Source organism: Mauremys reevesii, linkage group 12 (assembly GCF_016161935.1).
Source record: "Mauremys reevesii isolate NIE-2019 linkage group 12, ASM1616193v1, whole genome shotgun sequence".
NCBI lineage: Eukaryota > Metazoa > Chordata > Testudines > Geoemydidae > Mauremys > Mauremys reevesii.
The window spans coordinates 49,611,892-49,625,985 of record NC_052634.1 but is presented as its reverse complement, the minus strand read 5'-3'; positions in this window follow the sequence as shown (position 1 = coordinate 49,625,985).

The window sequence follows — 14,094 nt, the reverse complement described above, 5'->3', positions numbered from 1 at the left end:
AGAGGGAAGCCACCCAGCAGACACAGTGTGGGCCCCGGGGCCTGACATGGCTGGGAGGGGCCAGACTGCTGCCGAGGACACCCCGAGACCCTGCCCACCTATACCTAGGGGAGGGGTTGGGGGAAGCCCAGTGAATACCGAGGGCACCTGGACCGTGGCGGCCAGCAGGGGATCGTCCCGGCGGAGCTCCCCATCCCTGGAACAGATGCGGCTGGAATATGACAGGGAGGCGCTCGAGTTAAGGAGGCAAGAACTGAAGGAGCGGGAGAACCAGCGTAAACACGAGGAGAACCAGCGCCAGCATGAGCTGGCACTGGCCCAGCTGAGAAGCAGCGGGGCCCCGGCTGCGGTGAGTGAGGGGGGACCCAAGCCTACAAAGAGCTTTGATAAGAGCTTCCTGGCCCGGCGTAAGGAGGGGGAGGACATAGACACCTTCCTGACGGCCTTTGAGAATGCCTGCGAGCTGCACCGGGTTCACCCTGCAGACAGGATCCCGTTTCTCACCCCCTTACTGGACTCCACCGCCATGGAGGTGTACAGCCGAATGAAAGGGGCGGAGGCAGGGGACTACGAACTGTTCAAAGAGGCCCTGCTCCGCGAGTTTGGGCTGACTCCTGAGATGTACCGGAAGAGGTTCCGGAGTCAACATAAAACCCGTGAGGTCACATACCTACAACTGGTCAACCGGGCGCAGGGGTATGCCCGCAAGTGGACAGCCGGGGCCCAAACTAAAGAGGACCTGCTTGACCTATTCATACTGGAGCACTTGTATGAGCAGTGCCTGTCTGACCTGAGGCTGTGGTTGATGGACCAGAAGCCGGAGAACCCGCAGCATGCAGGCCAGCTGGCCGACCAATTTGTGGACAGTCGGGCAGGGGATAACAGGGAGGCGTCTCGAAGGAGCAGGCCTGCCTCAACGCAGAGAGAAAGTTACCATGGGACCTCCCAGCGGGGGCCTATGGAGAACCCCCACCAAAGTGGAACATCCAGCGTCAGGTCCATCCGACCCACTCGAGGGGACCCACGAGACATGGGCTGCTATCACTGTGGCCAACGAGGCCACATACGGGCCCAGTGCCCCAAGCTCAGGGACAGACCGAGCAAAGGGTTGACTGGGTAAAGACCCAATCAGATGAGGGGCAACATTCCCAGGAAAGGGGGGCTGGCCGCGTACCATCTGCGAAGGAGGGAGGAGGGCCCCAGGTCTGCTCCTCTGGGGGGCTGGATGCTCCAGACTCCGGGTTTTTGGGTTACAGGGTGGGCACGGGGCTGCCCCTTTGGAAAGAGTGCCTTGTTCTCCTGGAGGTGGTAGATTTCGCCACTCGCTACCCTGAGGCGGTGGCCTTGTCCTCTATCGAAGCAGACACCGTGGCAGATGCGCTGCTGACCATTTTCAGCCGGGTGGGGTTCACCAAGGAAGTCTTAACGGACCAGGGGTCCAACTTCATGTTGAGCCTGCTCCAGTCCCTGTGGGAGAAATGTGGGGTCCGACCCAGCTGGGCCTCAGTGTATCACCCCCAGACCAACGGGCTGGTGGAGAGGTTAAACGGGACGCTAAAGATGATGCTAAAAACATTTAGGAACCAGCACCCACAGGACTGGGACAAGTACTTACCTCACCTGCTGTTCGCGTACAGGGAGGTACCCCAGGAATCTACCGGGTTCTCGCCTTTTGAACTGTTATATGGGAGGCGGGTAAGGGGGCCCCTGGACCTGATGAGAGACGAATGGGAGGGGAAGGCTGCCCGATGGCGAGTCAGTGGTGGAGTATGTCCTGACCTTCTGGGAAAGACTTGCCGAGCTCATGGGCCTGGCCAGGGAGAATCTGGCCCGAGCCCAGAGGAAGCAGAAGGTCTGGTACGACCGCACGGCGCAGCCCCGCGCCTTCGCCACCGGGGGTCAAGTGATGGTTCTCATCCCCGTGAGGAAAAACAAACTCCAGGCTGCCTGGGAAGGGCCCTTCAAGGTTATCAAGCAACTAAATGAGGTAAACTATGTGGTGGAGCTGTCAAACCGGGCTCATCACCGCCGGGTGTACCATGTGAATATGATGAAGCCATACTATGACAGGGGGAATGTGGTGTTGGCCGTGTGTGGACATTGGGAGGAGCCGGGAGATGACCCTTTAGTGGATCTATTCCCAGGGACAAAGGCTGGTTCCCCCCTGGAGGCGATTCCCCTCTCTGATCAGCTGACCCTGGCCCAGCAGGCTGAGATCAGAGGGGTGCTGCATCTGTACCGACAGCTGTTTTCCAACCAGCCCAGGCGCACTAATTTGATTGTCCACCAGGTGGAGACCGGGTCACCCCCACCCCATACGATGCTCCCCTTTTCGGGTCACAGGAAAAACTACCCAGGACCTAGAAAGAGAGGTCAGGGACATGCTGGCTTTGGGGGTGATCCAGCCATCTTCCAGCCCTTGGGCCTCGCCGCTGGTCCTGGTCCTCAAAAGGGATAGGTCGATCCGGTTCTGTGTGGACTATCGAAAGCTCAATGCCATCACTGTATCTGATGCCAACCCCATGCCCAGGCCTGACGAGCTCCTAGACAAGCTGGGAGGCGCTCGGTACCTCACCACCATGGATCTTACAAAGGGCTACTGGCAAGTGCCGCTGGACGCAGATGCCAGGCTGAAATTGGCCTTTATCACCTCTCTGGGGCTCTAGGAGTTTCTGACCCTGCCCTTCGGCCTCAAGGGAGCGCCGGCCACCTTCCAGCGTCTGGTGGATCAGCAACTGAGGGGGATGGAGAGTTTTGCCGTGGCGTATATTGACGACATCTGCGTCTTCAGCCAGACCTGGGAGGACCACGTGTCCCAGGTTAAACAAGTGCTGAACCAACTCCGAGAGGCTGGGCTAACCGCAAAGGCTGAGAAGTGCAAGGTGGGGATGGCTGAAGTATCTTACCTGGGCCATCGGGTGGGGAGCGGCTGCCTAAAGCCGGAACCAGCCAAGGTGGAGGTGATCAGAGACTAGCCTGCTCCCCAAACCAAGAAGCAGGTCCAGGCTTTTATTGGGATGGTGGGGTACTATCGAAGTTTCGTGCCCCACTTTAGCGCCATAGCCGCCCCCATCACTGAGCTGTGCAAGAAGGGGAAGCCAGACAAGGTGGTCTGGACCGAGGAGTGCCAGCAGGCTCTCCAGGCACTGAAGGAGGCTCTGCTCAGTGGCCCAGTTCTGGCAAATTCAGACTTTGACAAGCCCTTTATGGTGTTCACTGACGCCTCAGACACGGGGCTGGGGGTGGTGTTGATGTAGGAGGATGAAAAGGGGGAGAGACACCCCATCGTGTACCTGAGCAAGAAGTTGCTACCCCGGGAGCAGAACTACGCGGCCATCGAGAAGGAATGCCTGGCCATGGTGTGGGCCCTTAAGAAACTGGAGCCATATCTCTTTGGGCACCACTTCACCGTGTACACAGACCACTCTCTCCTGACCTGGCTGCACCAGCTGAAAGGAGCCAACGCCAAGCTCCTGAAGTGGAGCCTGCTCCTGCAGGACTACGACATGGACGTGGTCCACGTGAAGGGAAGTGCCAACCTGATAGCAGACGCGCTGTCCCGGAGAGGGGGCCCTGAACTTCCCCGGGTCACTGGACAGAGTGACCCCGCTCAGTTCAGTCTCGAAAGGGGGAGAGATGTGCTGGAGTAGGGGCTGTCTGTGTGGGGGTTGGGGGAGACGGGGAGGACTTTAGGTGAGGGACAGGTATTCAGCCTGTAACCTGAGCTAGGCATGGGGGAGGGGAGGTCAACATCTCTGCCAGGGGAGCTAGACAAAGGAGAGAGCCGAGTGGAGAGGGGGAGTCAATTTCGATTTAGGGCTGGGTGAGGGGAGTTCAGAGAATCCTAGGCTGGGATCCAAGCACCCTGAACCACAGAAGGGCCAGATTGAGAGATCCTGGCTCTGCCCACAAGCTCTGCTGTAGCCTGTGTTCCTGTGTCCAATAAACCTTCTGTTTTACTGGCTGGCTGAAAATCACTGTGAGTCCCAGGAAGAGGGGTGCAGAGTCGGACTCCCCCACACTCCAAGAGGCAGCGGGGGTCAATGCCCGCGTCCTCCAGCGGCAAGGAAGCCGCGGGACCTCTCCTGGCTTTGCTTGGGTTAGAGGAAAGTGGTGAAGATAAGAACGGCCCTCCTGGGTGAGACCGATGGTCCATCTAGGCCACTATCACGTCTTCTGACAGTAACCGATGCCAGGCGCTTCAGAGGCAATGGCCAGAGCAGGCAATTGTCAAGTGATCTATCCCTGCGTTGTCTTCTGAAGTTTGGTGCTTGTTTCAGGGGCTAACTCTCAGCCCAGACACACTCCAGGGAGGGAGCGTTGGTGTTTGTGCCGAGGAGCGTGGCTGGGACTCGGACCCCCTTCCCCAGCTCTGGGTAGCGCCCCCACCCCCCCATTTCAGGCTGTGTTCTGCTTAAGGCCACAGAGCCCTTGCCTTTTTTTGCCTGGTGCCTGAGAGTCAGACCAGCTGCGGGGAATTAGCTCAAGCGGCAGAGCGCTCGCTTTGCATGCGAGAGGTAGTGGGGGACGCCGCCCGCATTCTCCAAGCCTGTCGACTAAGGGCTCCTGATGAGCGTGGTGGACGGGAGAGCCGGCCATCTGACTTTTGGCCTGGCTGCCCGTAGCGGTCAGGCCGAAAAATCAAAAGCCATCCTCCCCAGGCCCACAGCCACCCAGGGGCTCCTCTGCACCATCTTGCCTGAGCGGGTGGAAGTTGAGCCTGGCACTGAGCTGATGTGCTGAGGGTTATTTGCACTGTGCGCTTCACAGGGAGGTGAAAACATGGGGCACAGATCTTTGAGCACAACCCCCGTCCTGAGGAATGGGGGGGGGGCTGCATAAAGAGAGACCGGCTCTCCCTGGCGGGGCTGCAGCGGCTCTTCACAGGGGCAGTCCCACTGCCAATTGGTACCAGAGTTTTGAAAACCTCCTTTTCTGGGCTGGCTCCTCTCTCTCTAGGGAGACTGGCGACCCCAAACTTCCCAGAAACCATCATAGCGAGGCCAACCTGAGCACAGACACCTGCTCAGCACCCCGGGGTGCAGCCCTGAACTCCGGCAATCAGCTACGCTCAGCTGCCCACCCAACAAGCGTTACACGCAGGAGCCTTCGTGCCCCGCGTGTTCAGGTCCCTCCCAGCGCCAGCTTTAAACTCCGCTGCTCAGTTCTAAGCTTTGGCCACACGGGGCCAGCCTGGAGCTCAGCCAGCGCCTCCCGGTGCTGGTTGCGTTTCCCGCTCCTCGTGGCAGGTTCACACCCCGCAGGCAGATCTCTGAACCGGAGCCGAACCGTTCCCCAAATCCAGCGCTTTAGCAGCAGCTTTGCTAGGAAAGTGCTGACGTCCCCAAGTAACGTAAGAGCCAGAGCGCTGTGTCCAGGATCTTCTATTGGGCCCCTCACCGCGGTGTCTGTCAGGCGCAAGGAGAAACCAGGGAAATGTTTTCATGGTGTTTAAGGGCAGAAGGGGCCATTAGCTCAGCTAGTCTGACCCCGAATAACACAGAATTACACCATGACACACATTGATCCCACAGACCTTAGATAGAGCAAAGCGTTTCAGCCCTCAGGAAAGAGGCTAAACTGGGTGCCAGAGGCAGCGAACAAGGGGCCCCCAAGGCTATGGCAGGGAGCTGACGAGGTGAAATATGCCCAGATGATCCCAGCAGGCGACCCACCCCCATGCTGCAGAGGTGGGAATCCCTGTTCCTCCTGCCCTTAAGAATCTCTGGTGGTAAGTGGGTCCCCCCAGTTCCCCAGATAAGAATCCTCCATGTGGTTTCCCTGGCTTCACCTCCAGATAAGAACATTGTGTGGAGGGAGTGGGAGGAAGGTTGTCTGGCAGATATGTAAAGGGGGACTGTGTCTCCCTGTCTGGCCCAGGCTCCTGGGAGGAAGTGATCTCAGTGTGTCTGGCTGTCTCCATTCCTCCCACCCATAAGAATCCCTGGTGTGTGGGTGCACCCTAGACCATTAAGGATCTCTGGTGGGTGGGTGTCTCTCTCCCCCTAGTCAGGCGCTCTGGGGCGTGCCTGTATAAAAAGAGACTTTGACTCACCCAGGCTGGGCTGCCATCATGGAACAGACCAGGTCCTTCTGTGGAGGGTTTGCGTTCCTCCAAGGACGTGATCTCAGTGTGTGTGGGTGTCCCTGTCCCTTCAACCCTTAACAATCCCTGGTGCGTGGGTGCGCTGGGCCCCATTACAATCCCCTCTGTCTTACCCCCCATGAGGGATCCGGTGGATGTGGGTGTTCTCCACGCTACTGGGGGTGTCTGGTGCCCCTGTCCCTCCTGGTTAATAGTGGAGTGTGTGGGTGTCCCCCCGCCCATTAAGGATCCGTGTTGTGCGGATGCCCCCGTTCTTCTCATTAAGAATGGTGCAACGGAGCATATGGGTGTGTCCCCCACCCCATGAACTAGCTCCCATGTATGGTTCCCCTGCTCCCATCCAGGCTCTGTGGGTGTCACTGTTCTGCTTTTCAAGACCCGTGTTGCAGGGGGCGTCCCTCCCCCCAAGTCAGAATCCCCAGCGTGTGGGTGCTCCCATCCCCCCTCCAGGCTCTGCGGGGGGGGTGGTCTTAAAAGAGACCGTGTCTCACTGTCTTGCCCAGGCTACGCTGCAGGGGCTACTCACAGGTACAACCCCACTACTGATCGGCACAGGAGTTTTGACCTGCTCTGTTTCCAATCTGGGCAGGTTCACCCCTCCTTAGGCAACCTGGAGACCCTGAGCTTCCCAGGGATCACCATATTGATGCTGAACGTAATGCAGACACCCGATCGGCGCAGCCCAGAACTCCTGAGCTCAAGCGAGCCGCCAGCCTCAGCCTCCCCAGGCGCTGGGATCAAAGGCACCAGCCAGGGAGCCTGGCTTATTTTGCTGCCTGGCAGCTGGAGCTTTAAACTCTGCTTGTGAGCTCTGTGCCTTGGCCAGACGGGGACAGCCTGGAACTGGGAAATGCTCCTGGTTCCCCCGCCCCCGTCTCATGTCAGGGTGCAGGCGCCGCTGTCCTCCCAGGTAAGATCCCGGATGTTTCGGTGCCCCCATCCCCCATCCAGGAGCCCAGGTGTCCGGGTACCTCTGCCCCCCATACAGAATCCTGGATGTGTGGGTGTCCGTCCCTCTGCAGAGGATCCCGGAGTGTGGATGCCCTTGTCCCTCTCTAGAAGATCCTGGGTGTGTGGGTGCCACTCTCCCCCCCCCCCAGAAGATCTCTGGTGGGTAGGTCCCCAGGGTGTGAGAGCTCCCATCCCCCGATACAGGCTGGGGGAGGGGGGGTATAACTGGCTCTCCCTGTCCTGCCCAGGCGGTGCTACAGCAGCTGTTCACAGGGGCAGCAACCCCACTGTCACCCTGCAGCTTTAACCTGCTCCAGGGGTGACCTGCTTCACCCTCCTGTGGGAGCCTGGGGACCCCGAACTTCCCAGAGTCCGCTGAGTGATGCCGAGCTTAGCGCAGACACCGGCTCAGCCTGGCAGGGTGCCGCGCTGACCCGAGGCGGCAGGTTGGTATAATTGGTGGTGGGGCCCAAATGGTGGTGCCCCCCACTCCCGCCCTGTAAGCCGATATAAAATGAAGCTACAACACGTCAGTACCACAAGATTACAAGGTTGGAGAAGGGGTAGGGGTTCCAGGGCCAGTCAAGGGACAAGGAGCAGGGGGATTGGATGGGGCAGAGGTTTGGAGGGGCAGTCAGGGGACAGGCAGCAATTGAATAGGCATGGGAGTCCAGGGGTTTATCAGGGACAGGTAGGGGTGGGGTCCTGGGGAAAGTTGGGTGGGGTCGCCGGCGGGGGCAGTGGGGGACAAGGAGACGGGAGGCTTAGATCGGGGCTGGGGTCCCAAGGGGCAGTTAGGGGCAGTTGTCTCAGGAGTGGGTAATGGGGACAAGGACCAGTGGTGCTTAGATAGGGGTGGAGGTCCTGGGGGGGCAGTTGGGGCAGGGGTCTGGGGAGGGGGCAATCAGCGGACAGAGGCTGGGATTCAAAGGGCTCTGAGCTGCTGGCAGCCGTGGGGAGCCCTGAGCCCTTTAAATCCCAGCCGCCGCGGCTGGGAGTCAAAGGGCTCTGGGCTCTCTGCCCCTGCGGGCAGCCCATAGCCCTCCGATTCCCAGCCCCGGCTGAGATTTAAAGGGCTCTGGGCTCCCCGCGGTTGCAGGCAGCCCAGAGCCCTCTGATTCCCGGCTGCGGCTGGGATTTAAAAGGCTCTGGGCTCCCTGCAGCAGTGGGCAGCCCAGAGCCCTCTGATTCCCAGCCACGGCTGGGATTTAAAAGGCTCTGGGCTCCCTGCAGCAGCGGGCAGCCCAGAGCCCTCTGATTCCCAGCCGCGGCTGAGATTTAAAGGGCTCTGGGCTCCCCGCACTTGTAGGCAGCCCAGAGCCTCTGATTCCCAGCCGCGGCTGGGATTTAAAGGGCTCTGGGCTCCCCGCGGTTGCAAGCAGCCCAGAGCCCTCTGATTCCCGGCCGCGGCTGGGATTTAAAGGGCTCTGGGCTCCCCGCGGTTGCAGGCAGCCCAGAGCCCTCTGATTCCCGGCCGCGGCTGGGATTTAAAAGGCTCTGGGCTCCCCGCAGCAGCGGGCAGCCCAGAGCCCTCTGATTCCCGGCCGCGGCTGGGATTTAAAGGGGCAAAACCTAGCTCCAAATATTGGTGGAGCAGAGCCCCTGATTTTGAATATTCCTGGGGCTTTAGCTCCACGAGCCCATATAAGTTGGCGCCCATGGCCCTGACCCCTGACAACCAGCTTCCCTCCGCCTCCTGCTGCACAGGGAGGATCCCACGTGAGAGGCTTCGTGCCCCGTGTGTCCAGCCAGGTCCGTTCCAGCTCCAGCTTTCAACTCTGCTTGTGAGCTCCCATCTCCGGCCACACGGGGGCAGCACTAATGGCCTCATCTAAATTTGACCCTTCAGACCGCAGATTATAACCCAGCGGGCAGATTATAGCCCAGGAAGCCAAATCCTTCCCCAAACTGACAGCTGAAGCAGAAGATCCCCTTGGAAAGATCAGGAATTTTGCCTTTAAAAACAAGGAAAATGTGCATTGGTCTCTTCTGTCTACAGCGAGAGATTGAAGAAGCTCCATTGATTTCATTGACTGGAGGTTAAGAGGGGATTTAGTCACTGATTTTAAATACACAGTTTTAAAAATTCCCAGAGGGGGGAATATCTGATTTTAAAGGGTTCTTTAATTCACCAGACAAAGGTTGAACATGACCCCCTTGGTTTGCAGTCAATGTCACAAAACGCCAACTGGAAATTACCATTTTTTAACCGTGAGGCTAATTATCTAGTGGAACAAGTTCTGCGCAGGAATTGGTTAAATCCCCATCACTGCCCTGTGTAAATGAAGACCGCAGCTCTTGCTGCAAGACACCTGGTGTGTGGGTGTCCCTGTTCCCCCTTCAGAACCTCTGGTACATGGTGCTTCCCTCCTCCCAGTTCAAGATCCCCATCATGTGGGTGCTCCCATCCAGGATCTCTGGTGGGTGTCTCTGTCCCCCACCCCATGAACTAGCTCCCATGTGTGGTTTCCCCTGCCTGCCCCCCTCCAGGATCTGTGGGTGTCTCTGTTCCCCTTTTCAAGATCCATGTTGCTTGGGTGCATCCCTCACCCCAAGTCAGAATCCCCAGCGTGTGGGTGCTCCCATCCCCCCCTCCAGGCTCTGCGGGGGGTGTCTGTATACAAAGAGACCATGTCTCACTGTCTTGCCCAGGCTACGCTGCAGGGACTATTCACAGGTGTGATCCCACTACTGATCAGCATGGGAGTTTTGACCTGCTCCGTTTCCCGACCTGGGCCGGTTCACCCCTCCTTAGGAAACCTGGGGACCCCAAGCTTCCCCGGGATCACCATATTGATGCTGAACTTAGTGCGGACACCCGATCGGCACAGCCCCCTGCAGCCCAGAACTCCTGAGCTCAAGCGATCCGCCAGCCTCAGCCTCCCCAGGAGCTGGGATCACAGGCACCAGCCACGGAGCCCGGCTTGTTTCACAACCTGGCAGCTGGAGCTTTAAACTCTGCTTGTGAGCTCTGTGCCTTGGCCAGACGGGGACAGCCTGGAACTGGGAAATGCTCCTGCTCCCCCCGCCCCCGTCGCATGTCGAGCTGCAGGCGCCGCTGTCCTGCCAGGTAAGATCCCAGATATTTCGGTGCCCCCCATCCCCTGTCCAGGAGCCCAGGTGTCCGGGTACCTCTGCCCCCCATACAGAATCCTGGATGTGTGGGTGTCCGTCCCTCTGCAGAGGATCCCGGAGTGTGGATGCCCTTGTCGCCCCCTACAACATCCTGGGTGTGTGGGTGCCACTCTCCCCCCCTAGAAGATCTCGGGTGCGTGGGTGGGTGCCCCTGTTCGCCCTTACAGCATCCCTGGTGCACGGGGGCCTCCCTCCGTCCCAAATCAGGGGCCCCAGGGTGTGAGCGCTCCCATCCCCCGATACAGGCTGGGGCGGGGGAGGGGTATAACTGGCTCTCCCTGTCCTGCCCAGGCGGTGCTACAGCAGCTGTTCACAGGGGCAGCAACCCCACTGTCAACCTGCAGCTTTAACCTGCTCCAGGGGTGACCTGCTTCACCCTCCCGTGGGAGCCTGGGGACCCCGAACTTCCCAGAGTCACCTGATTGCTGCCGACCTTAGCACAGACACCGGCTCAGCATGGCAGGGTGCAGCCCTGACCATAGGCGGCAGGTTTGTATAATTTTTGGTGGGGCCCAAAATGGTGGTGCCCCCCCCACTCCCGCCCTGTACGCCGATATAAAATGAAGCTACAACACGTCAGTACCACAAGATTACAAGGTTGGAGAAGGGGTAGGGGGTTCCAGGGGCCAGTCAAGGGACAAGGAGCAGGGGGGGTTGGATGGGGCAGAGGTTTGGAGGGGCAGTCAGGGGACAGGCAGCAATTGGATAGGCATGGGAGTCCAGGGGGTTTATCAGGGGACAGGTAGGGGGTGGGGTCCTGAGGGACAGTTGGGTGGGGTCTCTGGTGGGGGCTGTTGGGGACAAGGAGAAGGGAGGCTTAGATAGGGGCTGGGGTCCCAAGGGGCAGTTAGGGGCAGTTGTCTCAGGAGTGGGTAACGGGGGACAAGGACCAGTGGTGCTTAGATAGGGGGTGGGGGTCCTGGGGGGCAGTTGGGGCAGGGGTCTGGGGAGGGGGCAATCAGCGGCCAGGGGCTGGGATTCAAAGGGCTCTGAGCTGCTGGCAGCCGCGGGGAGCCCTGAGCCCTTTAAATCCCAGCCGCCGCGGCTGGGAGTCAAAGGGCTCTGGGCTCTCTGCCCCTGCGGGCAGCCCAGAGCCCTCTGATTCCCAGCCGCAGCTGGGATTTAAAGGGGCAAAACCTAGCTCCAAATATTGGTGGAGCAGAGCCCCTGATTTTGAATATTCCTGGGGCTTTAGCTCCACGAGCCCATATAAGTTGGCGCCCATGGCCCTGACCCCTGACAACCAGCTTCCCTCCGCCTCCTGCTGCACAGCGAGGATCCCACGCGAGAGCCTTTGTGCCCCACGTGTCCAGCCAGGTCCGTTCCAGCTCCAGCTTTCAACTCTGCTTGTGAGCGCCCATCTCCGGCCACACGGGGGCAGCACTAACGGCCTCATCTAAATTTGACCCTTCAGACCGCAGATTATAACCCAGCGGGCAGATTATAGCCCAGGAAGCCAAATCCTTCCCCAAATTGACAGCTGAAGCAGAAGCTCCCCTTGGAAAGATCAGGAATTTTGCCTTTAAAAACAAGGAAAATGTGCATTGGTCTCTTCTGTCTACAGCGAGAGATTGAAGAAACTCAATTGATTTCATTGACTGGAGGTTAAGAGGGGATTTAGTCACTGATTTTAAATACACAGTTTTAAAAATTCCCAGAGGGGGGAATATCTGATTTGAAAGGGTTCTTTAATTCACCAGACAAAGGTTGAACACGACCCCCTTGGTTTGCAGTCACTGTCACAAAACGCCAACTGGAAATTACCATTTTTTAACCGTGAGGCTAATTATCTAGTGGAACAAGTTCTGTGCAGGAATTGGTTAAATCCCCATCACTGCCCTGTGTAAATGAAGACCGCAGCTCCTGCTGCAAGACACCTGGTGTGTGAGTGTCCCTGTTCCCCCTTCAGAACCTCTGGTACATGGTGCTTCCCTCCTCCCAGTTCAAGATCCCCATCATGTGGGTGCTCCCATCCAGGATCTGTGGGTGTCTCTGTTCCCCTTTTCAAGACCCATGTTGCTTGGGTGCATCCCTCACCCCAAGTCAGAATCCCCAGCGTGTGGGTGCTCCCATCCCCCCCTCCAGGCTCTGCGGGGGGTGTCTGTATACAAAGAGACCATGTCTCACTGTCTTGCCCAGGCTACGCTGCAGGGACTATTCACAGGTGTGATCCCACTACTGATCAGCATGGGAGTTTTGACCTGCTCCGTTTCCCGACCTGGGCCGGTTCACCCCTCCTTAGGAAACCTGGGGACCCCAAGCTTCCCTGGGATCACCATATTGATGCTGAACTTAGTGCGGACACCTGATCAGCACAGCCCCCTGCAGCCCAGAACTCCTGAGCTCAAGTGATCCGCCGGCCTCAGCCTCCCCAGGAGCTGGGATCACAGGCACCAGCCACGGAGCCCGGCTTGTTTCACAACCTGGCAGCTGGAGCTTTAAACTCTGCTTGTGAGCTCTGTGCCTTGGCCAGACGGGGACAGCCTGGAACTGGGAAATGCTCCTGCTCCCCCCACCCCCGTCTCATGTCGAGCTGCAGGCGCCGCTGTCCTGCCAGGTAAGATCCCAGATATTTCGGTGCCCCCCATCCCCTGTCCAGGAGCCCAGGTGTCCGGGTACCTCTGCCCCCCATACAGAATCCTGGGTGTGTGGGTGTCCGTCCCTCTGCAGAGGATCCCGGAGTGTGGATGCCCTTGTCGCCCCCTACAACATCCTGGGTGTGTGGGTGCCACTCTCCCCCCCTAGAAGATCTCGGGTGCGTGGGTGGGTGCCCCTGTTCGCCCTTACAGCATCCCTGGTGCACGGGGGCCTCCCTCCGTCCCAAATCAGGGGCCCCAGGGTGTGAGCGCTCCCATCCCCCGATACAGGCTGGGGCGGGGGAGGGGTATAACTGGCTCTCCCTGTCCTGCCCAGGCAGTGCTACAGCAGCTGTTCACAGGGGCAGCAACCCCACTGTCAACCTGCAGCTTTAACCTGCTCCAGGGGTGACCCATGCGGGTCGGGAGTGAGGGGCACCAGCAGAGCTGAGAGTCTGGAGGTCAGGACTGGGATAGCAGGGGCTGCGGGTCGGGAGTGAGGGGCACCATCAGAGCTGGTTGACGCCTAAGGGGCTGCGGGTCGGGAGTGAGGGGCACCAGCAGCGCAGTAACTGGGGAGCTCAGCGAGGAATCGAGGGGGCTGCGGGTAGGGAGTGAGGGGCACCGTCAGAGCTGGAGGGAGCGCAGGGGGCTGCGGGTCAGGAGAGTCTGGAGGTCAGGACTGGGATAGCAGGGGCTGCGGGTCGGGAGTGAGGGGCACCGTCAGAGCTGGTTGACGCCTAAGGAGCTGCGGGTCGGGAGTGAGGGGCACCAGCAGCGCAGTAACTGGGGACCTCAGCGGGAAATCCAGGGGGCTGCGGGTCGGGAGTGAGGGGCACCAGCAGAACTGTGAGTCTGGAGGTCAGGACTGGGATAGCAGGGGCTGCGGGTCAGGAGTGAGGGGCACCGGTAGAGCTGAAGGAAGCCCAGGGGTCTGTGGGTCAGGAGTGAGGGGCACCGGCAGCACAGTGACTGGGGAGCTCTGCGGGAAGCCCAGTCGCTGCAAGTCGGGAGTGAGGGGCACCAGCAGAGCTGTGGATCTGGAGATCAGGATTGGGATAGGAGGGGCTGCGGGTCGGGAGTGAGGGGCAGCAGCAGAGCAGGAGGGAGACCAGGGGGCTGCGGGTCGGGAGTGAGGGGCACCGTCAGAGCTGGTGGACGCCTAAGGGGCTCCGGGTCGGGAGTAGGGGGCAGCAGCAGAACTGTGAGTCTGGATTCAGGACTGGGATAGCAGGGGCTGCGGGTCGGGAATGAGGGGCACCGGAAGAGCTGGAGGGAGAATAGGGGGCTGCGGGTCGGGAGTGAGGGCCACCAGCAGAGCTGTGA